The following is a 27,197-nucleotide window of genomic DNA, read 5'->3' as shown; positions in this document are numbered from 1 at the left end:
GATTTATCTGAAGTTAGATTCCTCATTGTGGAAGTGGATTTGATGATGCTCATGAGACACAATTTAGAGTTGTATTGAAAACTCCTTGAGAGAAAAAAAAAAAAAAAAAAAAGTAGTTGGTGGAAATGAAGAGGTAAGCAGGTAAAGCTACTGGTGGAAGTCTAAAAGTCTTGGCTGAATAGAAGAGTGGGGAGGTGGGCTGTGAGAGATTCCATGTCGGTGAATTGGATATACTCAAACTGACTGCAGTCGTTGGGTCTCAGGAAGCTATTTGGGTGTCATAGGAGCTAGGGTAGGTGATCGAAATACTCCTTCCCTAGCTTTCATTTCTACAAAGTGGAGGGGAAATGAATACGGATTGCTAAACACCATAATTTTGCACACTTGAGCCAGGGTTAGTAATCAGAATGGCATTGTTGCTAAAATCCTATAGTAAACCTTTGATATGATGCCCTTTCCCCTGAGGTGACTGTACCTAAATGTGTTATGCAGATGGAATGGTAAAAAATGACTAAACTTGCATATATTATGTGATACTACCTTGTTCAGCACTGTTCTGTTTATTTACACTTTGTTTTTCATGCTTATTGTAGCTTTTATTAATGTGTTTGATAACATGACATCAGCTGCAAGGCAAGATTTTTTTTTACTCTACTGGGGCTTTGTTAAACTTTTCAGTACAGATTAAAAAAACATCAGCAGCCCCTGGATGGATAGGCTTGAACTGAAAATTTATGTTTAAGTAACAAATATTATAAAACAGATGAGCCAGACAGGAGAAAGGGAAATTTATAATAAAAGACTACTCTGGCAGTATGAATCTGACTCGTGTGGGATGTGGGATGAATCATCCCACGTTGCCACAAGGACTGCTGCTACTGCTGAGCCCTGTCAGCAAATGGGACAATCAGAAGTGTGCATGGTAGAGTTGCAGGGACGGCACACACAAGGGATTAGGCAAGGGACAAAGAAAGAACAGCTATTTAAAACTGGTCATCTCAAGCCTGGCCAGTAGTTCATGCTATATATAATTCAGCCAATTCATTGGGTAAATCATTTCATATGCTCCATGAAATGCAATTTGCTTCCATGGCCAAGCATGACAAAGGTTTTACAGAATTGCAGTTGGCAAAGAGCTCTTCTTGGACAGTTAATTCAAGGCCTGTGAGATTGCTGAGGCGTCTTGTCAGAACATTAAATAATCACACAATGTCATGAGGGAATATCTAATTAAGAGTCCAATTTCTCAAGGGTCTGAGTACCTGTTACGATGTGCTGAGAACTCCTAATTTCCACCGACAAGAGTAGCAGCTTAAGGTATTCCCAGCAGGCATTTAATAGGATTGTGCCCTTGCTTCATATGGCTGGGGTAAGTCCAGGCCAGTCAGGTGAAGTGACAGTAATCAAACAAGACAAGATAATGACAAATAGGGTTACAACCCAGCTGGAATGTTATTACTTGCAGATGATGGAACATACCCTGGTGTGAAGCCCCTCAAAAAATTACATCCAGATTTAGGGGTGCACTCTTAGGGGTTAAATGTGAGGTTTGAAAAGGCCTGCGCTCACCCCTGTGCAAAAGTTCAGTAAGAGGTAACATCAAACCTTTATCAGCATAGACTCTCACTCTGTGGGAACAAAGTCCTCATCCATGATTTGATCCCAAGGACTTGAATGTTTTAGATGACATTGTGAGGGTTGTCTGCCTTACAAGGGCAGATCACATTGCATCCAGTGTTTGGGAACATAAAGCTTGAGAAGAATTAGTTCAGGGAAATCTGAGAACTGAAGTTTCCTGAACAGTGCTTTTGGTTTGAGTCAAACAGTTGAACAAAATTTGAAGTAGGTAGGTGGAGACATATCAGTAAAATGGTTTCCTTTCTTATATACCTGTAGATGTATAAGAAGAATAATGCTGGATGCAATCAGAAGAGAATAGATACTGTATTTAGGTTTATGACACTTCTCTTAAACAGAGGTGAAGGTAAAAGTGATGCTCTTTTTTGAGTATGAAGAAGCATTACAAAAGGAGCAAATGAGAAAGGATCATAGTATTATGCTAAGCACTTTTGGGAGAGTGAAAAGTTAAAATGAATCTCTGTGTTGTCAGGCTCTTAAGTGAAGAATGATGCATTAGACTACCTGATTTTATTTGATTTGTTGGGAAACCAGAGCTACTGTGCTGTTTCTTGAACAGAATTACAGGCTTCATTTAAAAAGAGATGCAAAGTGCACACATCATTCTGGAAGAGATCAACATAAGCATTTTCTATATCATGAGTAATGTTTACTGGAAGAAATCAAATTACTGTAACACAGACCATCTGTTTTCTTTGCATGCAATCATGTAAGTGTTTTAGGACAAGCCATCCTATTTAATCAATTGTAAATCTCTTATGGGAAGGCACTGCTTTCTGTAACATTTTTGTTTGTTTCTTTCTTTCTTTCTTTTTTCTTTTTTTTTTCTTTTTGATAAATGTAAGAGTTTTAAATACCAGTTTCTTCTACGTAACTATAAATTACATACTGTTTGTAACATAAAGAGTAGGAGTGTACACATAAAGAGTAGGAGTGTACAGCATTAGATATTATCTGTTAAGAACTTAATTTTAGGTCTTTTTCAGTAGCTGGTTTTGGATATTTGTTGTATCCACAACTCATTGGTGTTCAACTATTATAAGACTAGCAAAACAAGTAATAATGTCCATTTATATTCTGGGAAATTGCCTTCTAGTATATATTGTTTCTATTCTGTAGCATGTCTGCTATGATAGAAGTGAACGCTGGAGATGATTGTCCATTGTCTAAATACTTAAACTTGGAAAGACTGAAGAAAAAAAAATAAAAAAGACATAGTTTGCTTCAAAATGACTCTGTAGAGTGATATTAGAAAAAACCTGATGTTATGGTGTAAAAAGAAGACAACATTGAAGGGTGTGATTTACTCCACATTTAAGGGTAGCACATTCATAGACATATATGGCCCTATTCATTTTAGTGGATGCTTAATTGAGCATGCCATTTTCTTGTTGTATCAATCCTGTCAGCTTCCCTGATTCATATATTGTCCTCGGGTGCACATAATTTGTTTTTGAAATCAGAGGAAGCAGATCTTAAGCAAAGTCCTGTGATTTCAAAAGAAGCTCTGTGTGTGTAATGCCAGAAGTTGTGCTGTATTGTATCATATGACCCTAAAATAAAAGAAGAACAATGTAAGTAACACAACTGGAAATTCCTTAGGAGGGTTGCCTGTCCTTCTGAATGATGTTAGCAAGCCTGAATTTCATTTCTTCAGACACCTCTAAATCAATGGTATTTTGTCTGAATAATTAAGCTGCTTACTCAAGCTTGAACAGTGTATGGAGCTAAATTCTTACCTTTTCTTAGGTAAACATGTAGAGGCAAAGAGGGAGAAACAGGTGCAGCATGCACCTGGAAAAAATGATAGGGCCCATATACCAGTGCCATCCCATGACACAGAGAAAGCTTTCTGCCCAGGAGAACATCAGGAGAAATTAAAGGCCCCTATAAGCACTCCACAGTTCACTCCTTTCAAGTACTTTTGTGAAGTCTTCATGTCCCATCTATTCTTGTGTATTCTTATGTATTATAATACACAACACTATAGTGTTGATTGTGAACTGCTGATATGTGGCACAGAGAAAGCTGCCTACCAAACTGTGCTAATCTATTCTCGCTAACATACTTAGTCTTGGAGCTTACTTATATCAGTCAAGTATCCAATGAGAACTAGGCCATCAGTTAATCTTGTTTTATCAGTCTGCATTAACTCAACAAAAGGGGAAAAAAAAAAAAAAAAAAAAAAGCCAAAAACCAGAACAAGGTTTCACATAGATAATGGAGAACAAAAGATTTAAAAAAAAATACAATTAGTGCTGGTCTGATGGTTTTACCCACTCACACTATTTTCTAGTAAAAAATTCAGCATCTCTTTTTTTTTTCCAGAAAACTATTAAATATGAGATAAATTCTTACTTTAAATATTTTTTTCTGTTTTTCACAATTTCTTTTAACCTTCACCCTTCTTTTATTCAGAAAGAAGAAAACTGCAGGTAAATAAAATATTTCACAGAATCTCAGAATCATGTTGGATACAATGGATCTTTGGATGCCATCAACAACATCCTAGCCCAAGCAAGACAAAGTTAGATCAGGTTGGTCAGGGCCTCGTTCAGTTGAATTTTGAATATCTCCAAGGATGGAGATTCATCAGCCTCCGCCAGAAAGTCAGTCTTCCTTTTGCTGCCAATGTTCCCCTAGAATCTTGTTTGGTTGTTGCCCAAGTCTCTTACCTGTTTCAAGTCCAGATGAAGTCCAGCTTCCCTAATTCCACCCAAGCTGGCCAGAGCAACGATGTTCCCAAGTAACCCTCCCTGCCTCTTTGGAATCTGCCTGTCCATGCTGATCTTCTGCATTTGGTGATCCATGTGTGCTATCCTCAGCAAGCAACTTACTTTTCTGTGTCCCTTTGTGCTCTTGGCTTTCAAGAGAAATCATTCAGTCTGAGCTGTCAAAAAAATCAATACAAATGACGGGTTTTGATTTTCAAGATTATTTCTCTTAATTCTCACCCTTCCCATCTTCAGTTCCCAAAATCTCTTTCAGCAAAACATGGTAATGTTTTCTGAAAGATATAAAAATATTGTATTCCTACTTTTTTAAAATGAGATTTCATTTGTATATGAGTAAGTTTGCTACAAATTATTTTAAAAGTGTTTGGAAGTTTTCAAGTATTTTGACTTTTTTCTGGAAATTTTTCTTCCTAGCCAGAACTTCTGAAAAATCACTAGTTCTCTAATAGCTTCAGTAGATTATGTACTATATTTTCCAGCTGTATGATCTGTTTTATCCAAGAAAGGTATATTGATATATTTAAAATTGTCATAGAAGATATTGGACTAATTCTAAGAACAATAAATGTTAACACTGCTGCTTCGGAATTTTCATCTCTTTACTATTAAGAAATAATTTTGTAAAATGACTTAATTTGCTTTGTGGTAAACAGAGGGGTAAACTGTGAATTACTGTTGTCATAGTTACACTATATTTTGATATAGTAGCTGTGTTCATCTAAACAGTAATAAAATAATTTTCTCAATGAGCAATTGCAATGAATATCTTAAAATAAAAGTACAGAATTCCTGACTCCCTTTAAGTGCAGTAAGTAGAGAATACTGCTGTTTATTTTAAGAATTTCCTGTGTCTGCAATACTGAGTACACTGAAGTGGGAATCAATGACAAGGTGCCATATAGGAGACTTTATTTATAGTAGCTTTATAATGGATCTAAAGTGGGACTATAGATTTGGATACCCATGACCTTTAATAGAAAAATCTCTGAAGAGATTTTACAATTTTACTTCCAAAGTTACCCCTAGTGATAGTAAGTCCTTTTTCTTCTTAGGCTTTGTGAGGCAATGAAAATAATTACCCATTCTTGATTTTTTTTTTTCTTCTGAACTATTCTAGTCTCTTGGCTATTCAGCTGACAATTTGGAAAAATTATTCAGGGGAGCTCTGAAATTCTCAAAGCTAGATGTTTTCTTATTTCTGTTTTTAATAATGTTATTAACTACAATATATTTGGGGTGGTTGCACGTTTCCTTTTCTCCACTTGAACCAAGCAGCACAGTGGTCATAGAAGAAGTGATTCTTCTGTATGTTTCAACATGTTCTCATTTAATTTTCTACCAGATGCACCAGTTTCATGGAGCAGGAAAAAAAAAAAAAAAAAAAAAAAAAGAAGCAGAAAAGTGCCGTAGATGATTCTAATATTTAACTGGTCTCCCATAACTCACCTAGTGGTACACAGTGGAAAATAGGGAAACTGAGGTCTGATCAACTCATACCAAATGAGGAAGAGTCTGTAGGTGTTCAAAAACACACACACAGGAATGAATAATCTTTAAGGAGGACATTCTGGAGTGAAAAGAAAGTAGAAAAAAAAGGCGCAGGAAAGAAAACATGCTATTAATAGGGGGGATTGAGTGGATATTTCAGAAAAGATCATGACCGTTGCTGTAGTACATGAATGGTGGGATAGAAATTTTAAAAATACATGCGTTTAATAGAGATGAAAGAAAAGCATATTTGAAATGTGCACAATTACCTAGTAGAACTTACTGCTATAAGAAACTATTGAGGAAAATTTTGGAAATTCTCTTCACATGTATTCTTTCTCCACAACTAAATAGGGCAACATAAAAGATTCTAGCACTACATAAAAGATTCTAGCACTTCTTAAGCAATGATTCCTGTGGACAGCTTATTCAGAAACTGTCTATTGGAGTTTTTACTCCTCAGTATTGGGTATTGTTGAAAGCAGGATGTAGGAACTACTTGAATTATGCTAATGATTGGAAACAGTTGTTTGAAAGTCTTCATACACCATATTTGGTCTCTGTATCCTTTCTGTCACAGGAAACCATCTTAAACCCAGAGCAAGAAACATAAATTCACTTGGCTGTCCCTTATCTCTAAGGCACCTGATGCGTAAGTGGACTAGAGAAAGGAAAGAAAGAACAACTCTAAAGACCTACAGATCATCTTGCTGGAAGGGTGAGTAAATGCACCTGAGTCTCAGTTTTGCATTAGATACACAACAAATGAACCTGTTTTTAGAGGTGCCTCAGGAATTTCCTCTCCATTATTTTTTGAGAAAAAGATTATAAAATTTTCCCCCATTTCCAGTTGTCTCACATGTGTGTAGAAGTATAAAGACAGACACCTCCTATATTTTCAGTTTAAGCCTAGAACATTGATTTAATACAGTTTTTGTTTTTTTTTGTTTGTTTGTTTCTTTTTGGTTTGGTTTTGCTACGTAGTACTGTTAATCATGAAATGATAGAATGATTTGTGTTGGAAGGGACCTTAAAGATCACCTAGTTCCAAGCCCCTGCCATGGGCAGGGACACCTCCCACCAGACCAGGTTGCCCAAAGCCCCATCCAGCCTGGCCTTGAGCATCTCCAGGGATGGGGCATCCACAGCTTCTCTGGGAAGCCTGTGCCAGTGCCTCAGCACCCTCTACGTGAAGACTTTCCTCCTTACCTAAAACTTACCTCCTAATCTAAACCTATCTTCTCTTAGTTTAAAGCCATTTCTCCTTCTCCTATCCCTACACTCCCTGACTCAGAGTCTCTCCCCAGCTTTCCTATAGGCACTCTCCAAGTACTGGAAGGCTCCACGGAGCCTTCTCTTCTCCAGGCTGAACAACCCCAACTCCCTCAGCCTGTCTTCATGGGAGAGGTGATCCAGCCCCTTGTTCATCTTTGTGGCCCTCCTCTGGACTCATTCTAATACATCTATGTCCTTCCTGTGCTGGGGCCCTCAGAACGGAATGCAGGGCTCCAGGTGGGGTCTCATGAGAGCAGAACAGAGGGGAGAATCACCTCTCTCACCATGCTTTTTTTTGATACAGCTGGCTTTTGATACGGTCGGCTTTATGGGCCACAAGCACACATTGCTAGCTTATGTTGAGCTTCTCATAAGGCTCTTTTCATATTGGATGGGTGATACAGAAATATTACTGAATCTATCCAAACACATCACAATTCCAAAAAAGATCCAAAAGAGAAAAGAAAAATCATTTTTACCAGTGTGTGGCGTACTTAGAGTCCTACAGATCTGGGCATGTGTTCCCTGTCTTCTCCAGGCAATTTTTTTCTTGCTTATGAAGTGCAATGGAAAAATCACCTAGTTAAGAATGCTATTTATGTGATAGCCAAAACCTAATTATATGATCCCTTTTTCTTTCTGGGTTTGCCTACTCCAAAATGTTGTAGAGGTAGAGACATTAGCAGGATGTGGAACACTTCCTCCAGTTTATAGCAAGCCATTCCAAGAGATTCAAGAGTCCCATGTGCAGATAATGACTTAATTTTCAACAAGATAATTCAATTCCAAACATATAACATGGCAGCAAATCCAAACCAAACCTGAAGATTATCTCAGAGTAATCTGTCTAGTAGTTTGTGTCTCCATAAAATACATAATAAAAATGTGTCACTCCTCCATTAGGATGGCTGAAAGTCACTCTGTGCATTTCCACTGCATTTGGTATTGCTCATCTTTTCACCCTTAACATTGGCAGGCTCCCTGTCTCCCTCTGTGTTCTGTGCTGGGCAAAAAGCCTAAGCTGAATGAGTATAATGAACCCATCTTCCCTGTAACACAAGTCTGGTCAACATTGTTTTTTTTAAGAAAAGGTAAAGCTGCTGAATTATTTTAGCTGTGTGACAGCCCACCCCAGCTAGGAATCTTAAGGCAATTTGCCAGAGCCTGCAACACGATAGAACAAAACAAAAAGGGTGCTCCAGAGGACAGATATTTTCCTGCCAACAGCTCTCTGATATGCAATACAATATCCAGCCATATAATAGTGCCTTTACAATTGTTACTAGATGATGTGTTTAGTATAATATTAGGCTGTTTTTGTTAGCATATAAGAAATGTTTCGACTTTGAAAAAAGTCTGCTTTTTCATGCTGTGTTCTTTGAGGGGGTCTGTGTAAACATGAAGTCTGTCTGGATTTTGCCTTAGTCTCCAGTTAGAAGAAAGGTAATTTGCCTTTTTTTTTTTTTTTTTTTTTGAGGGGGGGAGATGGAAGTGGCTGGAGGGGTGGAGCTCATTTTCAGTAAATGTTGTTCTGAAAGTGCTGAAAGATTATGCTGGTGCACAGAATTTTTTTCAGAAATTGTATTATTTCTTCACCTACCCTGAACCCAATGGCAACTGCAAAGCTAGCCCTGCTCTCTGCTGTTGGACACTGGGATTCATAGGAAAAGGTGCTCAGGGACTGGGGAGTCATTTTTCTGCTCTAGCAGCTGTTTCTTGCTTCTGTGCGGAAAGGCAGTAGAGCAAATATAGCCTGTGGGCACAGGTTTGTCCGTACTTCATAAATAACACAGTGTCTTCTTCAGCAATGCAATTACACTCTCTGGTTTTAATATGGTAGTGTAGTTTCTGAATCACCACTAATTTTCCCTTAGTTCTACTTCATTTTATATAATATCTGTACAGTGGAGATAGGTTGACATGCAAGGACATTGTCATGTCATTAAGTGAGGGCCAGTATGACAGCAAACAATAAAGATGCTCAGTAAAGGTGTTGACGTAATTGAAGATTGAAGTTAGTATTAACTTTATTCTTAAAACCATTTATATGTGTATTGCTTTTGCAATCCATGTATATAATACAGTCATCCTCAAACTCAGATCTTATTGAAGCTTCATGAGCATTACTACAGGGAAAATAACAAGTTGGTAAATGATTAAATGTATAATTAAAGGTTTCACATTTAATCCTGTCAGTGCAGTGATTTATGGTTTCCATTATTTTGTCTAAGTAATGCACTCCTTTTTTTTTTTTTTTTCTAACATTTATTCTTTTCTTTAGTGTCTGTAATCTTATGCTAAGGAAATTTATCACAAGGAGAACATTTCTGTCCTCAGCTGCAAGGTACGGAAGGGATTTAAATCAAAATACAGCAGATGCAATACACTTCCCATTGCAGTTGGTGGGAGAATTGTGAAATATTTACAGTGTTGGGCCAGAAATGCTTTATGTGTAAGAACAAAGGGAAGGATGTAGGCTCTGTGTTTCTCTGCTGTCATATTTAGGGCTGAAACAGGTGTCTTCAGCAGCCAGACCCAGGAAGTCTCAATAAAGACATTGGGCTGGGACACACTATCTGCCTGTGAAGTGCATGCCAGGATTGGGTGGAAACCTGCAAACACAGCAGAACCTGCCTTGAAATAGCCCCTAGCAAAGGCTGAACACAACCCAGTGCCTACAAGCTGCGGAGTCCAGACCCTTCTCCGGAGGTAGGTTCCCCCAGCAGGTTTTTTGTAAAGGCCTCATTAGGTTTGGCTGCTGTCATTGCTGCCTCCTGGTTATGTGGGAGCTCATTGCTCATGCCCTTGCTCAGGAAGGCAAACACACACCCACAGGGTCTGTGCTGGCCTCAGCCTGGGGAGGCTCAAATGTAGACCCCCTGAAGAAGGGTGCTCTAAACTTTGGGCTATGGACACCTCTCCTGTTGCAGGCAGGCTGATGAGGATGCAGGGTTCAGGGGGGCAGAATGAGACTTCACAGTCACTTGATGTCAACAAGTCTGAGTTAGGGAACCTGCCCTGAAGCCTGTTGCAAGCCCAATTTGACATGCTACTGGCATCAATATCCCTAAAGCCCGGGGCTTCTCTTCCTCGCCAAGTTGCCAAGGGCTGTGCTTTCCTCTCATAAGGGTTTCAGCCAACTGTGTGAAATGTCCACCTTCCTTCATGCTGGCGTGACTGCAGTGGGACCAATGGACCATTCTCCACTCCCATTTTCCAGTCTAGCTTGTAGTTCCGCTGGGAAGAGGGTGTCCATGACAACTCAGGCTGAGGAGAGCCTGAATGTGAGCTGTGCCTTTGTGTAATACAGGATAGTGCTTCTTCTGGCTGGACCCTGGGAAACAAGTGTGTTTTCCAAGGAGTGCAAGTCTGACTGTGCCTGTTAAGTGCATGCTGAGTAGATCTAAGACTCTGGGGCTTAGGTGTTGTTTCAGGATCACAGGTGTTCCTGAATGTGAGATGAGATCCTTGCTGCTAAGGTGGAGATGTTTGTGGGACTTCACAGAGTAAGAAGTAATGAGAAATAAGCTTCAGCATCCATTGAACGAAAGTTTCTTGCTGACAGTTTTCATATTCAGACAAGTAAATTTGTATGTGGTCTAAAGTTCCTCTTGACCAAGAACCCACTTAAAGAAATAAGACTTCTTTTCCTACCCACATGTGGTACTAAAATTCTCCTCTTAGAGTCGTTTCACATGAGTTGCTGTTCTTTTCCAGACTATTGCAGGATGAAATAATTTCCAGTTGGGAGTCTGAATTCACTCCCATGTTAATGTAACCTAGTACTGTTAGCCTGGGTGGAAAAAATAAGTTGCCTTGCCTTCATTATTTTATCCTTCGTATGGCTTATAGATACACTCAATGACAGTTTGAAGCTGTGTTCAGTATGGTTTGATTATGCTCTGTTGAAGGCATTGTAATTTACATTCTCCATATTGCTGGACAGTATTACTGCGTTCCTTCTTGTTCATTGTCTCAGTGAAAATACTGAGGCCATTTTCTTTTAATACTCTGCAACAATTACAACAGAAACTTCTGAGAAGATCTTCACAGAATTGCAGCAGAAATAAAAGAATAAAAGATAGTTTTTTTGAGAAATGTTCATAGGGAAAAAGACATCTATTTTGTCTTTTTGCAGTTCATCTCTGTCTTTTGGGCAAGGTTTTCATTACCCTAGTGTTCTGCTGTTTTTCAGTTATTGTTCCTTTTTTTTTTTTTTTTTTTTTCCTTCTTTCTTGCCACAGTGTTTTAAGATATGTAACCAGCAAGAACATGGTGTTCCAGAAAGTTATAAAAAGTCATAACTCCAGTAGTGCATTTCTTAATATTATTGTTTGGGGATGGTATTGCTGCATTTAGAGCAATGTGTATTTGTTTTAGGGAGGGAACTTATTCACAATGAAGTTTTGTTGTTTTCTTCCTTGAGTGATAATAGCTAATTTAAAATCTAGCAGTCCAAATAAGAAGTTCCTGTTACTCTACTCAATCTCCAGATCTTTAATTGGCAGCCTGGCATTTTCCCTGCCATTGCAGTCCTCATTTGGATCAGAGGTCCCTCAAAATTTCCTAAGAGCTTTCCTCCTAAGTAATGACCTAAGTAATGGTTGGTCATTACCACTCCTTCAGAAAAATAATTAAACGTGAAACTAATCCAGGTCTACAGCACTATTATGTTGTACCCTTTTATTCACCTCTTGTGTGTTGAAATTCTGAGTTTAACTCATATTTCTTTGCCACAGGTACAAAAAATAAGTGTAGCATCTGCTACCCTTTAGGATGGCTTAGCTGTGTTCCCCTGCACTGGGAACTGCAGGTATAGGTCACCTCACAGTGAGGTGAGTGGTCCTAGTGATTTCAGTGGGCTTTCTTGTGTGAGCCAGAGTTTAGAGTACAGCATTTATCTTCCTCATAAGAAGCTTCCAAAAGAGCATTGCGATGTCCTTCCACCTGCAATATTTAGCCACATATGTACTTAGGAGCAAATAATTTGTAATTTGGAACTGTCATATACACATTTATTTTGACTACACTCAGGTTTTGTTTTGTTTGTTTGTTTTTCATTTATCACATGCCTTCTTTTCACAGAAGACTTAACAGATTTTATTTTTTCTGAGCCATAGAAACCTAGTGTGCTAATTCATTTGAACCTGATGATTGAACCCTTTGGTGTTTATGATCAAAAGCAAGACCCTCGGGGCAAACTCTTTGCTGGGATGAAATGACACAGGTTATTTGAAGTCAGCTTGTTGAACCATTCCAATATACAGCAGAGGAAATCGGCCCCTTGTCCACATGCTGATGGACCATAGTGGATTTTTTACCTACATTACAGGCATATGAAAGAGTATATGTTTGTAGGTAGAGTATTATTTTTCTTTCATATGCCTGACTCAGTATTGGTTGGACTGTCTAGATGCTACAGTGTTAAATATACCATATTTAAATTTAGGAGATAGAACAGACATTTTCATGGACTTGGAAACCACATGCAAAGTTTGAGACCTGCTGATGCTACAATTAAATACGAGATCCCTGGGAATGCATATGCAAAACAGAAACTTTGCTGCCCATAGTGGAGTCCTGGTAAGATAGTCTTTATGTATATCACAGTACATCTTTTTGCCTTTTCAGTGTGCAGCTCTTATGCAATGTTACAGTTATTTCTTCAGAAAGCATGGACTAAAACTGTTTTCTGTTTTCACAAGAAAGACTAGGGAAATGGTCCTTGCTTTCTAAAATGCATATATATTCCATTTTGCATTGCTGAATAGCGGGGGCAAGTGGCTAGAAAAGAAGAATTGTTTTGAAGAGAAGAATATGCAGAGAATATTTAGTGCTGTGATGTGAATGTGTTTGTGAATTTTTATTGCCTACTTGCTTCCAGGCTTAACTTTTCCATCATAAGAACCTCAAGCCAGGAGAGGCCTTAGGATCTGCTTGAAGACATTTATTTATTTATTTATTTATTTATTTTTTATATGTGATTACCAGTTTTTTGATCGCTGGGTTCTTTAGGAACTTTGATAGGTGTCTTGTAAAGCTTCTGGCTGAGGCAGTGAATCTGCAGTTTGACTTGGAAAGCAGGGCCATGCAGAGAGCTGGGCTGCTGCCCAAAGCTTCTGACAAGGCATCAGGCAGACCTGATCCCAGGGCACAGTGCCCACAGCTGGTTTCTGCCATTTCAGACAAGGCAACATCGCTCAAAATAGAGAGACACTGAAGCTGTTCCTTTAATTCTTTCCTATTTTGCTGTGCTGAATCCAGACAATGTAATTCACCTGCTCCCATTTGCTACAAATACAGTGCCATTCCCCAGAGCTGTTGGAGTCAGGCTGTCTTGGGATTAGTGGTAGGGATCTCACTCTCTGATAGCACTGTAATGCACCAGGATGAAGGTTTGCACAGAATGGTATGCACTCAGAGAGAGAAATAAATGATGTAATAATTATGTGATATGCCCTGATCTTCACTTTCCAGATTTTCAATAAGAACCCTATAAAAGATACTATAACTTGTCGAAAAGTGTAAAGACTTAAAATTTTATTGGGACAACTAGGACTTAAAGTATTAGGGAAAGCAGCACAAGTGGTCTGGAACTTCATAACTAGACCATTTGATGTAAAAGAAAGGCAACATTTCTCTTTCTAACCTCCTAATCCGTACAAGAAAAAAACAACTGAGTGAAAGACTCAATTTTTTATTTCCCATAAACCAGGAGCAGCTACCTCTCCTTGCTTACCTCCTACTGCATCTACTTTGATGAAATAATTGCATTCAGTCTTGCTGAAATATTAGCAAGAAATAATTAATATTTGCACTCGAAGCAACGTGGATTTGAGTATCGTGGTTAATAGCATGTTAAGGTGGAAATGTTATTTTATTCACTGTTTCTGGCAGCCCAAAGTTGTACACAGAGCTGAAATTTATTATGTTGCTTTTCCACTTGCAAGCAATAAAAATGCTTACAAATAAAAATATTTTACAAGCCAAATAGTGAACTTGGGGTACCATTATTTAGCAGCTTTTAAAGACTGGCAGCAAGGTAGAAAATGCACTTGGGTTTGATAGAGTTTACTAGCTAGCCTAGTACATAATCATGTTTGTTGATAAATACAAAGTAATATTGAAAATCTGGCAGCTGTTTCAGTGAGGCTTATTCCTTTTTTTTCCCCTGGATATACTGTACGGGATAGTGGGAGGAGGGAGGAAGAAGGTGGAGTGAATGGAAATCCCTGGGGATTTTTTGAGGCTGAATGGAAGGAGAACATTTCTGGTGGGTTTGCTAGGGGAAAAACTGGCTTCCTCACTTCAGTGACTGCCTCTGGCTTGTGTGTTTAAGAGGCAGTAAAACTTCATGGATGGGTAAGAAAGAGGCTTTGCAGTGATAAAGAATGAAGGTTAATGAAAAAAAGGGGTATCTTAAGTAAATGACGAAAGCCTGTAAAAAGACCAGAGTGACGGAAGAAAGTGAACAAAATAAATGAGGGAGAAAGTGAAGTGGTGTGATAGGTTTGGGAATATTTTTGTTCCCATAATCTTTGGGATTTATTCCCTCCTTCATCCATATGCCTGTAAATATACCTCCTGCTAACCTGGGCTTGAATATATCTTATGCCACTCACTTCTTTCATTTTCTTCTTCAGAGTCACAAAAATATTATGAAGGGAAAAACAAACAAACAAACAAAGCCTCTAAATTACAAACCAAGGTATTTTAAATTTGTTTTTGTTAAAATCAAGAGATCCTTAAGTAAGCAAATGGAATATTAAATCCACATCCACACAGCTCTCTAGCATTTTGGCTTTCTTTTTCCTCAGGCAGCCCTGGACTAGCCTGGGAGATTTTACTGACTTCAAATGCATTAAATATATTGATTTGCAGAGAGCTTTGGCGTCAGGCTGTCTGTAGCCTGTGTCATGCTGTTGGAAAGGAAATGCTTTTGCCTCTGTCTACAGAAGAAACAAAATGAAAAACATTATCAGGGTTTCAAATCACTGTGGAAGCTGGAGGGGCCTAGGGAATTGGCTAATAGCAGCTGTATTGCAATTAGTGGGGAAGAACTTGGTTAAGAGCAGCAATGATTTCTTTTTGCATCTGAGAACACCTTAAATAACATATTTTCTAGAAAAATCATTCATCCAGAAAACAACTGTGTAGTCATTATATACCTTCTCACCGTTCTCACCGTGGTCAGCAATGTTTTGGGGGGATGCTTTACCTGTCCTTTCCCTTTTAAGCTCCAACCCCCATTTCTTTGGATTTATTAAACTCCTCTCTCTTGGCCAGAGAACACAAAGCTTCTTACCACCCTTTGCCACAGAGGAAATCTTCCACCTGCTGTTACTGGCAACCATTGCACATGCATCTCTGTAAAGCACAGGCTTTATCCAGCCCCACATGCACATGTCCCTCTTCCCTCCTGAATGCAGTGTAAAGCAGTGCAACAAACAGAGATGAAGTGGCAGCAGCATGACACTCCTCTTTGGATCTAACCCTATAGTATTTGAGAGTTAGATGTGCTTCAGGGTCCTACCTGCTGTTCAGCAAGGGTTATTTGTCTGAGTTTTGGTGTGTGTGTTTTTAATGGACCTATGTGAATGTTCATCCTTTTTTTTTTTTTTCTCAATATAACCTTTCTGTATTTCCACTCTTATGGTAGTTCACCCCTCAATGTAGACACCGCAGCTGTTTCATGTGTTTTTTATTTTACTTAGGTAACATATGCTCTTAGCAAGTTCATACAAGCTTCCTTAAGAAATTTCTTTGGGGATCCATTTTTCTGAGTATCAGTGCCACCTCCACAGTTGCTACTCCTTTGCTTTCTTAATTCTGATACTTGTCTTGCCTCCCAAAGAATAGAAGAGCTTTCCTGCAAGGCCCAGGTGAAAGCTGCCTTCCCATTACAGCCAGCTCCTTCCTGGTTCTTAACAGCCAGCACCAGAGGTCATTTTCCTATGGAGCTCTACTAAAGCGAGGAAAGCAAACTCTTCTGGTGAGATTAAACTGCCTTATAAATAGCAATAGGGTGTGTTTTCTATCTTGTAACTAGTTATTTTAATGATATCAAAAATATACCTATATATTTGATTTCCTAAAGGGAGAGTTTCACCAGAGTGGTTTATTTGTGTTATCCTTTATCTTTGAAATGCATAAATAATGTAGTGCATAAATAAGGGTGCTGCTGGGGTGAATTGAAATTGTTTTCAGCTGTACAATTGTTTTGGTATCCTCTCTGCGGTAAAGAAAGAAGAGGGATTGGAAACTGTCTTTTTTTTCTTTTTTCAGTTTGTGGTGGAGGTGACTTACTAGGAGAAAATAATAGGGTTGCTTAGTTTCTCTGGGGATAGTAGTAGCTTAAAGTTAGATAAAGGCAGAGTAGGTTGAGGTGTGGGTGAGGTGGAGAAAAGTAGGGGTGAGATCTGAAGTTTTATCTTAAATTATGTGAACACCAGTGCTATTTGTTCTTTGATCAGTGTGACCTCTACTATTTAGTAGAAATTTAAATTAGGAGTATAGGAATGGAAGAGACCTCCTGAGTCGTACTGCTTTCCCTCTTGCCATCACAGCTGCTGTACTGTATAAATCCCTTTCATAAGGCTGTCATAGTCCATCTTCAGTTTGGCAGGGCTCTCTGCGTAGTTGCAGGCTAGCTGAACTTTTGTGATCACTCTTCTAATTTTTGTCTAATACAAACTTAAAGCTAGTTTACTCATATTTATTTTACTGGTAAAATGGTCCTTTAGCTTAAACAGTTTACTCCCCTGATGCCTGTGAAACTTTCTCAGATTTTATTTTGTGATGCTTAACAAACTATGACCTTTCAAATGTTTCACTTAATCAGAATAATCCCATTCTTTCTGACATGCAGATTAACTTATAATTTATTGTGGTAACTTGTGTTGCTGTCTATGAGTGCATGGCCTTACATATATAATGAGAATAGACTAGAATATAATAGTACCCACTTGTTAGGTCTTATCTTTTGCCTTCATCGTTTGATAACAATATGTTAAGTGGAGAGTATGCGTGGACCTAATTGTACAAAATGACCTTATCTTCTAGAAGAGTAGATGTGGAGGGCTGATTCTACACTTAATTTTGAAAAACTCATGAATTCTTGAACTCCTTCCAAGACTTGAAGGCAGAAGTTTATTGTTGGCAAACCAGTAGTATATCAGACAAGATGCTCTTTTCAGCTACTTAAAGAAGATGTCTGACATGGCAATGGGGCTGCTTAGCTGCTGCCAAGGAAGAGGAAGTCAGAACAAGGACCTTGTATAGCGTAAAACTTTTTGTTAATGGCTTCTGTGGAATAATATTTCCTGCTATTTGACCAACTAGTTAATTTTCAAGTAATATCGTTAACCTACAGCAGGTAAAGAATTTTCAAGGTTGATCAGATCTACAAAGACCTTGGAAGAAGCGCAAAGGTGTTCAAAACCCTTGTAGGACAACTTTTAATCTTGCGTTAAAGTTAAGGATCAGCTTGGACTTGTATCGATTGTAATGTTCTCAGTCAATCTCTTTTCTGAAGAGGCTAACAATGTCTATAAAGTTTTGCTGAATGACAGAATTATTTGTAGCAGACTATTTGGAAAGGTTTCACAATTGTCTACAAGTATTTCAGGAAAAGCATAAAAATTTCAGAACATTTAAAAAAAAAAAAAAAAGGAAGTGCCAAAAAGTGGATCCTCCAGAAAATGTACTGGTAGTCAAGGCCAATAGTGATTGTAAGAGTTAAGTTTATACATACTAAAAATGTGTACTCCTCTCAACCTCCCAAACTGAGTTCCTTACTCAGAATAACTGGTCTTTACACGAAAGAATATTAGCTGGGCTGGAACAGGGAACAGTGATGCCTAGAGAAACACTTTTCCTTTTACTGGAAAAAGGGAAAGCACATTCATTTGCTTGCAAGCGATGTCTGTTCAGAGCTGCTCAGAGGCACAGATTGTTGGGAGAGGTGAGATGGATCAGCTGAGGTAAAGCAGCCAAGACAGTCCAAAGTCTTCAGATGAGTTGGTGTGCTATGTGGACCAGTGTGGGGCAGACATTCCATTTCTGCGTTACATGCATCTGAAATGAATGCAGAGATTGTTATTGCTGTGAATTATAAAGAGAACAAAGTTCCACAGAGGGTGTTGAAAGAGATTGTGTATAATGTTTTTTCCACACCATCCTATGTAATTGGAAGTCCTGCTTATAGGTTTATCTGCCAAGGCAGAAAATGAAATGCATAGCTTTTGTGTGTTATGGGTTTTGAAATACTGATTTGTTTACTCTCATGGCAGAGTTGCATTTTCTGAAATGATGATAATATTCATCTAGTTTATATCTGCTGATATGATGGCTCTGTTGGAGTGCATCACCTCAATGGTTTATGAATGGACAAAACAAATTTTGTTACTGAGTTGTTCTTACAAGTCCCTCTCTGCTGTTTGACTTGGCACGTATGGACCTCACAGTGAAATTGTGCTTTTGTGGGGGCAGAGCTGATGGATGCTGTCCAGAGTCCGTGCTCCCATTGAGGAGCAGCTGCTAGTGCCTTTTGATGTCACTGTATATAATTTCTGTTCTTTATCCTTGCAGTTGCTACTTTGATTGTAGAACCAAGGAATTACTTCAGGGCTGTGTGACCAATCTAATATTATGTTTCTCCTCAATTTGTAGAACTTATGCAGGATCTACATCTTAATCAACAATTCTGTGCAGTCTGATGCTGCCATTCTCAATTCATATCACTCCACTTCCTTTTCACTATCATTCTATAACAAGTTTACTTGAAGACTTCTGTAAACCAGCCATGAATGATGAGAGTTTAGTTTGTATTATTTGGCTATACTTGCTGTCATGGCAGGGAAGCTTTATGGGTTGCTGGAGAGTGATTTTTAATTATGTTTCATTCACTTATAGCTTAACTTCATGAAGTTCTGCAGTGCTATTACTTTCTTTTACTTAGAATTGCAACAGATACTATTCCTATAGTATTTAAATTGTTGGAGTTTCACAGGGTAGTAATGCTGATGTTATGCACTGTTGCAGTGAAGGAATCATCATCCACTTTTAGGAAAACTGTTTTGCGGGTTTGTCTCTGGTGGTACAGGGTTGACCTCTATTCCCTTTCCAGATCTAGAATACTGTGTTTGGAATGTGATGGCTTTTAAGCGCTTGATTCTTGAAGGAAGATGGTATTTATTAGTGAAGCTTGAGGGGTGGGTTTTAAAACTGTGTCTAAGAGTCATCCTTCTCATTTTGAGTCTATCTTTTGACTACTAGTTTGTGTGATACTCTTCAACTGTGAAGGTGAAATACTTCCCTTTTTTTATGTAGACCAAGCCACCTCAATAACATCTCCTTTGCTGGTATGTTAAAAAGGTCTTCTCTCCCACTTTGTCAACATGGACAACCAATAATTTAGGTTTCTTCCTGTATTGGAATTACCATAAATCCTGCTAATATGTGTAAAATGAACCAACAAAAAAATCCAGATGTCTCGTATCTGAAAAGGGGAATTGGATACTCTCAAATCTGAAATACAGACTTCAGGATGTATTCATCTAGATATTCCAGTACTGCAGTACTGGAATATCTAGATGAATACATGTAGAAAACCTGTAGCGTTTTCTAAGTTTAAAATCTTTTCCATAGGTTGTATGTAGTAAGTGTTGGTTCAGAATCATGTGTACACGTGTGAAAATACAAGCTGGATATTCAGGCTGACAAAGCTGTAGTTGCTTAAATGTTTATTAAGACATCCTGAGTCCAACCCATGAGCTTCTTTCTTTCATCCTTTAACAGTTTCCTCCAAATGATGTGTACAGCTTCTCTCTTGTGGACTGATTTTATTTATTTTTTTTTTTTTAATTTTTTTGGCTTGCTGGAGAGGTGCTGATCCTTGTCAGGCAGTATTTGGGTCAATAGAAAGAATAAGGTAAAAACTAATGAAGCTGGGGAAGTGAAAGGAGTCCAATTCACACAGTTGTTTTTCCTTTTAAAAAAATAGAGATACTAATCCCTTATTGAGAGAGATGAGGATAAGAAGCAATGATGCCTACATTAGTCATAAAAGGTTTTGACTCTCTAAGTATTTAAATTATGAGTTTAAAGAGATACAATATTTAGAAAACCTTGCAATCAGCAAGATATTCAGATACTTTACATGGGAGCAATATGGATTATACTAGTTCAGCTGCAAGAAACCTTTAGAGGTTTTGAAACTTGTCATTTTATGCTCAAAGAAAAACAATTCTATGGACAGAGCACAGTTAATGTCAAAAGATCTGTTCTTAATCTTTAGTCCAGCTGATCAAATTGAGTTTGGGGCTCATAAAAACTCTTGGACAAAATATCATACTACTGAAAAAAAAAAGCATGTCTGACATAAAATCTTGGAATAAATATTCTACGCTTAACCTTGTGGTTTTATGACCAACTGCTCTAACTAATTTGACTACAATAAAAAAAAATCTAATATGGTAATCAGTTTTTAAATTGTTTTACAAATGTTGACAAGTGGTGTGTTACTCTTTATTTTTCCATGTATTTGGCAAAAAGTAAAACTTGAGAAAATACTCTTGCCTTTTGATATCTAGGCTGATACTTTAAAGATATTTTTTTCTGGAATTAGATGTAGTAAACTGGACATCAGCTGAGCATAATATGAGTGTCTTGTGAAGGCTCATTATATAATTACTAGTAAGAAAAAGTATTAAAGCAATGTAATATCTAAATATTTAAGTATAACCCAAGTTTATATTCTCTCTGAAAATACTATATGTATGTTGTATCTTACGTTTGACAGATCAACACGTGAGTGTTTATAAGCTATGACTATGGATTAACTTGAATGCATTAAATAAAACTTGACAATATGTAGGAAGAATAATGTCATTAAGATGGATTTGAGTTTTGATGTTATAGAGCCTATCTATGACAACTTTTATGAAGCAAGAACAGTATTTCCTTGTGGAAAATGCACATGCTGCTTGTTTGCTGTAGTCAAGATAATCCCAAGCATAGAAATGTGAATTTGAGGTTTTATTGGAATAAAAATGCAACTACATTCTAGAATTTTTTGCTAGAATGCACATACTTGAAGGAGGAAAGATTGAAATGCGATTTACTAGATAAGTGTTTCCATAAGAAGGTGGGCTTTTCAGGAGTGAGTGAAAGGACTACATTGATCTTGCAAGATTCACCTATATGATCCATTCAGCTGCCATGTTTTTTTCCATGCCCCAGGCAACGCTTTGCTGTGAGATCTCAATAAGTTTGACTTAAGAGATGTTTTGACATAAGATGGCAACAACTAAGTTGGGCTAGGGAGAAAGGGGAAAAAGGGGAGGGGGAGGGGGGCGGGGGAGGAGAGGAGAGAGGGCATTATTTCCTTTATTATATACTTTTGTATTTTCTTTGCTCTTTTCCTTCCCCAAGTCACCACCTCCTCATATTTCCTGCATGGCCTTTCCCTGCTTCCTCAGTGTGGTTTCTAAACTAGCTGATAAAAGACCTGATATGGGAAGAGCTTGGGAATAAGATTCCAGTGCAGGAGGTTCTGGTTCATGTAGCCACACCCTTTTTCCCAGATGTGTGGGGTTACAGCGGTGCTTTCACTGGTTGCTGTGGATGAAGTCTCTGACAGCTAGTGTGAGACCCAGTATGGTAGGAGTAAGGGAAGGATGGAGAAAGCAAGGTGGTGGGGTTGGGGGGCTGGGGGGGGGGGGAAGAGTGGACAATTCCTTCTTGGCTCTTTCACTTGATGGGTGGACTGGGATATACTCCATGTTGTGAGCAGAAGCACCAGGGAAGCAGAGATCAAAGTGACGTGAGCCAAGGCACCAGAATGAATTTAGGATAGTCTCTGCAAGCAGACTAAGCCATGTCTCATCTGCTTTCTTTTATCTGACTCTTCAAATTCTAGTCTTCTTGGTTCTGTGTTTTTGGTAACTTTTGTGCAACTCTGTATGGAGTCTTTTGACTTACTGGACTATATATGTTTTTGTACTATCTAGAAAAGAAAATTTTTTACTTCACGTAGAACTAAGCATTTTAAGTGTTATATTTGTACCTTAATGTGTATTTTGAATTGACTTGTGCAATCAGTTGAATTCCTTTTCTATTTTAAACAGCTAAAAAAAATCGTTGTCTGAGCACAGAGAAAAGATGATCTGAATATATTTCTTTCAAAGTTTTTTCACAATTTGTTATGCTGCGTGTATGAACAAAACATTTTCCAGCTTTCTCCTTCTGTTTCCTATTACCATGCAAGACTACACTTTGCAGCTGTTCTGTAGTTTTCCACAGAGAATTTGTCCAGTTCTGTGTGACACAGGATATAGTAGTCTGACCATCACCACAGTGCTCATATACACAAAACAGCATTCAACCTTTAAGACAACAATGACTCACTCCAAACTTACGAAGGCCTATGCAACATGATATAGATTTCTGAGCAGCGGAAACCATCAGATTGTGTGGAAGTTGTTATACAGGTGTTTTCTGGAGATTTACAGCCCACGTGTGTCCTTGTTTGCATCATCTAAAGCCACACCTCCATAAACAAAACTTGCAATGCTTTTCTATTCCTTTGGAAGCTCTGTGACTGACACTACAGGAGCCAGTTATTGATTTTTGTCAGTGTACAAGAAATAGGTATCTGGGGAAAGTGCACATACCAGGTAGAGGGACAGAACCAGGCTTTCATTGTGTTAAATGCAGCCTGTGATTTTTTTCATGTGAAATAGAGCTTTTCTGTATGATACAAGGTCTTGCTTGGTGACCCTAGTGACCTTGAGTTTTTAGTGCACAACTGTGGTGTTGTATGAAAATCCTCTGAGTTGCATGGTCTGGTCCCACATCAGTTTTTAATTTCAAAACCAAATTCTTAGGAATGCTAGTTACCAACAGTGTGTTGAGCAGAAATAGATTGCTTTGCTCAGAGGAAGGAAAGCATTGGTATCTCTGTTGTGATGTAACACCAAGAGCCACCTTTTGCTATTAAAAACTGGGAGAGTAAAACAATTTCAGCTACAAAGAGTGACTGGAGTTTTGACAATAGAGTTGTCTTTTAGTTTCATGTTTGTGCAGCACAGATACAGTGGAGTCCTGGCCTGTGATTAGGACTCCTCCATGCTGTGTTATATCAACAAAAATAGTTGCAAGTGGAAACTTTCAAAGCTAGCTGAAAGCTGGTTGCTTTCCTAATGACAAGAGTTATTGAAAGTGTTTATTCTGTTTCTTAAGATATCCATGTGATTCTAATCTAGCTTAGATCTTAACTGTGAAGACTAACTTGGTGCCCATCAGCAGATCTAAAGCAGTGGAAAATTTTTGTAAAATCAGGTCTTCTTTTCACCTAATCCAAAGAGTTGAAAACTCCAAGGTCTGTTCTCAAGCTAGCCTCTGCCAATTTCCCTCAACTGATTAGCTGCCACCAGTTTCCATTTGTGTTAGTGATAAGGCAATTTCATTTTTATTAAAGTTCTCCTGAGTTACAGTGAAGAACTGATAATGCTTTATTTCGAGAAAATATCAGGAGTTAATAGGAAATCTGCCACGAGGGGGCAATTAACGAATGACAACCTCAACATTCTTGGTTTTATAATAAATAAACATGAAAGATTTCATTTTTGAAGGTGTAAACTGCATTCGTGCTGCCACAGTTTTTACCTTTTCAATGAGTAGTTTGGGACATGAGAGAAAAAGCTGTTGAACTTGACTACAGATATTATAAAAGACCCTGGAATGAGACACAAGGAGAGAAAAAATAAGATCAGTTACACAGTTATAGAAAGAACAGAACAATTCTTACGAAGTGTTGGGGAGCTGGGCAATTTTGGGGAGTGTGGTTTTATTTGGTTTTGTTTGTTTTGGTAATGGATGCTATATACTATTCCTCAGGGCCCCAGTAGGTGGTTCACATTTCTCTTTTTTTTCCCATTCTGAAATACCAGGAAAACAATTGCCATCTTTTCTCACTTCCCTTCTGGCATTATTATAATGTATTTCCTGGGCATCTTCTGAGATGAATGTTACAAGTGTTAGCACATAGCTATTCAATCTTCTAAGGCTGCAGAGTAGCTGTTCCTGGCTGTCCATTTGCAAGTGGTCTTATAATAAAGCACCTTTTAACTATACAATCTATCAAAAGTATTTGAAAGTTCTTACTTTCTGTGTTTTCCCAGTTCTGCTACTTGTTAAGCATGGAATGTATGAAATAATATCAATGTCAATTATTGCTCTAGATTCATACACATGTGACAGAGAATGTAACAGGATCTCTTTTTTTTCTCCATGGTTGCATCAAAGAATTTGATTTAATACATCTTTTGCTGTTCAATACTAATTTTTTAACCTGTCTAGGATGAGATCTAGAATCCAGATGCTGTTTCAATCATGCTTTGCACTTTGTGGTATAAATTACTATTTATTGACTTTGGTCTCAACTTAGAGTTCATTCCACCTTGTACCACTTCAGACTGATCTCCCTGCAAGATCTTATGCACTTTCTTGCAGTGAATCTTCTTCCATATCACATGCACACAGTGATTTATTTTTCTTGTTAGTCTGAATAATGTAATGCACATGATATTTCTTGAGTGAAGCCCAAATGTTTTATAAGTTCTGAAGTTTGGGGGAGATAAAAACATTTTTAGTAATTTTTTTTTCCCTCCTATTAATTCAGCTAGAGCTGACATGTCTTTAAGACAGTAAGAGGATGAGGAACTTAGTTCTGCCATATCTTCAAACACCTGCATATCCTTCTGTGAATTAGTTTAAACATCTCCCTGAAAAACATGGTCCACTAAAAATATGTCTCTGATAGATGTGAAAATGTCTGCTAGCATGTTTAAATTGAGGATCAGAAAACCTCTTTTCTTTCATCCTGCATCTTCAGATCCACAGATGATGTTTTATTACAGTACTTGTTTCCTAGGGGTAAGCAAAACAGTCATCTCAAAGATACCTCCCAAATTTCTTGCTCTCCTGCTCTCTTCTGCTTTTGCAATCATGATAATCACTGAAATTCTCCAAGGAGAAGTTTTATTTTAGTGATCATTTCTCATTCTAGAAAATGAACTAAAACCATGTTCACTTACTGTGTGTTTTTTTTTTTGGTTTTGTTTTGTTTTGTTTTTTAATAATGTCAGCATTAATGAAACCAAATACTTCTATTAATACAATTGTGGACCTGAATTTAACTTTTCAATTTAGTGTTCCCATAATAGTTGAATAATTTGATGGGATCTCTTTGCCTTTTTCTGACATGTTGCTTAAGGCCAGATGTTGTGTGGAGTGGGATGCCATTGTTCACAAATCAAGTACTTTTATTCATGGCTTATTTTATTTGAGGAATTTGTTGTGCTGTACCAGTACAGTCTTCCCTCTTCTCCCTGGCAGTAGCTGTATTTGCTCTAGTAGGATGCAGGATGCACCTGCAGAGGTCGGAGCCACATGATCTTTAGTAGTTGGACATGCCATCATATTTTGAAAAATTAGGTGGGCTTAACAGCAATTTTAAGATACAGTGTTTAACATAAGCTGCAGGGAAAATAGGTTTCATACTGTGATTTCTGCATATATCTTTGACTTCTGTGTAATAATACCAGTCAATTACTTCTAGACTAAACTTGGTATAAACTGTCTGGTGAAAGAACAGGAGTGTGCTCCTCACACAAACAGAAAAGAAGTGGTCTTGCTTTACCCCTCTCCTCTTCCTTTCTTGCTCTCCTTGAAGGGCTTAGCTCTCGTGTGACATTGTGCTCACAGCTGAGGGCGGGTATCATAATGTTGTGGTTTAGAGAGATTTCAGTTTGTGGCAGGGGTACATCCTCCTCTTCTTTCCTCCCCTCTAACAGGTAAATGGTGTCATTTGTTCCGTGGCCCCACAATTACCGTCTCACTGATAGAAGCAAATACTGTGTTTATCTCAAACAGGGGAAAAAAAAAATCAGTTTCTTAATGCTGCAACGTTACAATTTCCAGAAAAATAATTTCAGATAATTTTAAGGAGTACAAAAATGTGTTAGTACAAAGTTTTTGACAAATCACAGGTTGGGTATTCTTAAAATATAGAGTAAACTTACGCTAGATTATGATGAAAAAATAAATAGTGCTGTTACTATAGTATTTAGTGTTAGAAGTAAAATGTTTAGAAATTTTTCTGGAAAGGGATATAAATCTTGATTCTGATTTTGTGGTGGTGTTGTGGCTCAAGTTATTGAAGACTGAATGTTCACTCTCTTTGCTCAGCTCTGGAATAAAAAAATTAATCTCAACGTGGTCTAAACAGTGGCATTAAGTTGAGGTGACTTGCTTTTAACTGATGCATTCAGTTCAGCTAATGATGTGTCCACAGAGCTCTATTTGTTCAATCTATACCCAACACCTGAATGAAATCTGCAGGTCTTTCTTATAATATTCCTTGAAGTAATTTAGTAAACTAACAATACCAATTAGACCTCCATTCTCACAGAACCTCATGGATTGGGGACCACTAGAGGTCGTTTAGTCAAACCCCCATGCTTAAGAAGGCTCAGTGACAGCAGGTTGCCCACGACCTGCTGTCAATGCAGTTCAGGATGAACTTCATTGCTGTGAGTGTTTACCAGCTTATATAGTGGAGGACCTTAGAGTCCTAGTGAAGCACAGCTGCTTTCTGGTTATTTTGTCTCTACCACGTACTTGTGTGTGAGGTTGTTCCTCCCAGATATAGGACTTCATACCTTCACCTATTGAGCCTCGTGAGATTTTTCCATTCTCATTTCTGTATCCTTTTGTCCAGCCTATCCAGTTCCCACTGAATAAACCACAACCATGTGGTTTATCAGCCATTTCTACTTTCATATCTTCTTAAAACTTGCCGCAAGTGTAGTCAGTCTCATCCTCTAGGTTATTAATAAAAATGTTAAACAGTATTGGCCACAGTATAAACCCCTAGGGTACATCACTAGTGACTTACCTCTAGCTGGACTTTGTTCAAGCCTTTGGTCCCTCTCTGTTCTGTTGTTGTTTTGGTAATGGATGCTATATACTATTCCTCAGGGCCCTAGTAGATGGTTC

General features: G+C 38.1%; 1 protein-coding gene across 6 annotated transcripts in view; it reads left to right on the top strand.

The window, feature by feature from the left end:
- Positions 1–27,197, top strand: part of LOC101789676 (poly(rC)-binding protein 3) — a 513,140-nt gene that overhangs the window by 97,113 nt on the left and 388,830 nt on the right. For 5 of the 6 annotated variants that reach the window (XM_072034879.1, XM_038173808.2, XM_038173814.2 and 2 more), the window contains one exon: positions 6,442–6,579. The exons of the other annotated variant lie outside the window; for it this stretch is intronic. The gene's annotated coding sequence lies outside the window, so the exon portion shown is untranslated. The remainder of the gene's footprint in view (positions 1–6,441; positions 6,580–27,197) is intronic. 6 annotated transcript variants of the gene reach the window in all.

Source organism: Anas platyrhynchos, chromosome 2 (genome assembly GCF_047663525.1).
Source record: "Anas platyrhynchos isolate ZD024472 breed Pekin duck chromosome 2, IASCAAS_PekinDuck_T2T, whole genome shotgun sequence".
Lineage (NCBI taxonomy): Eukaryota > Metazoa > Chordata > Aves > Anseriformes > Anatidae > Anas > Anas platyrhynchos.
Note: the sequence above shows the minus strand (reverse complement) of the source record. Positions and strands in the feature narration are given on the sequence as shown.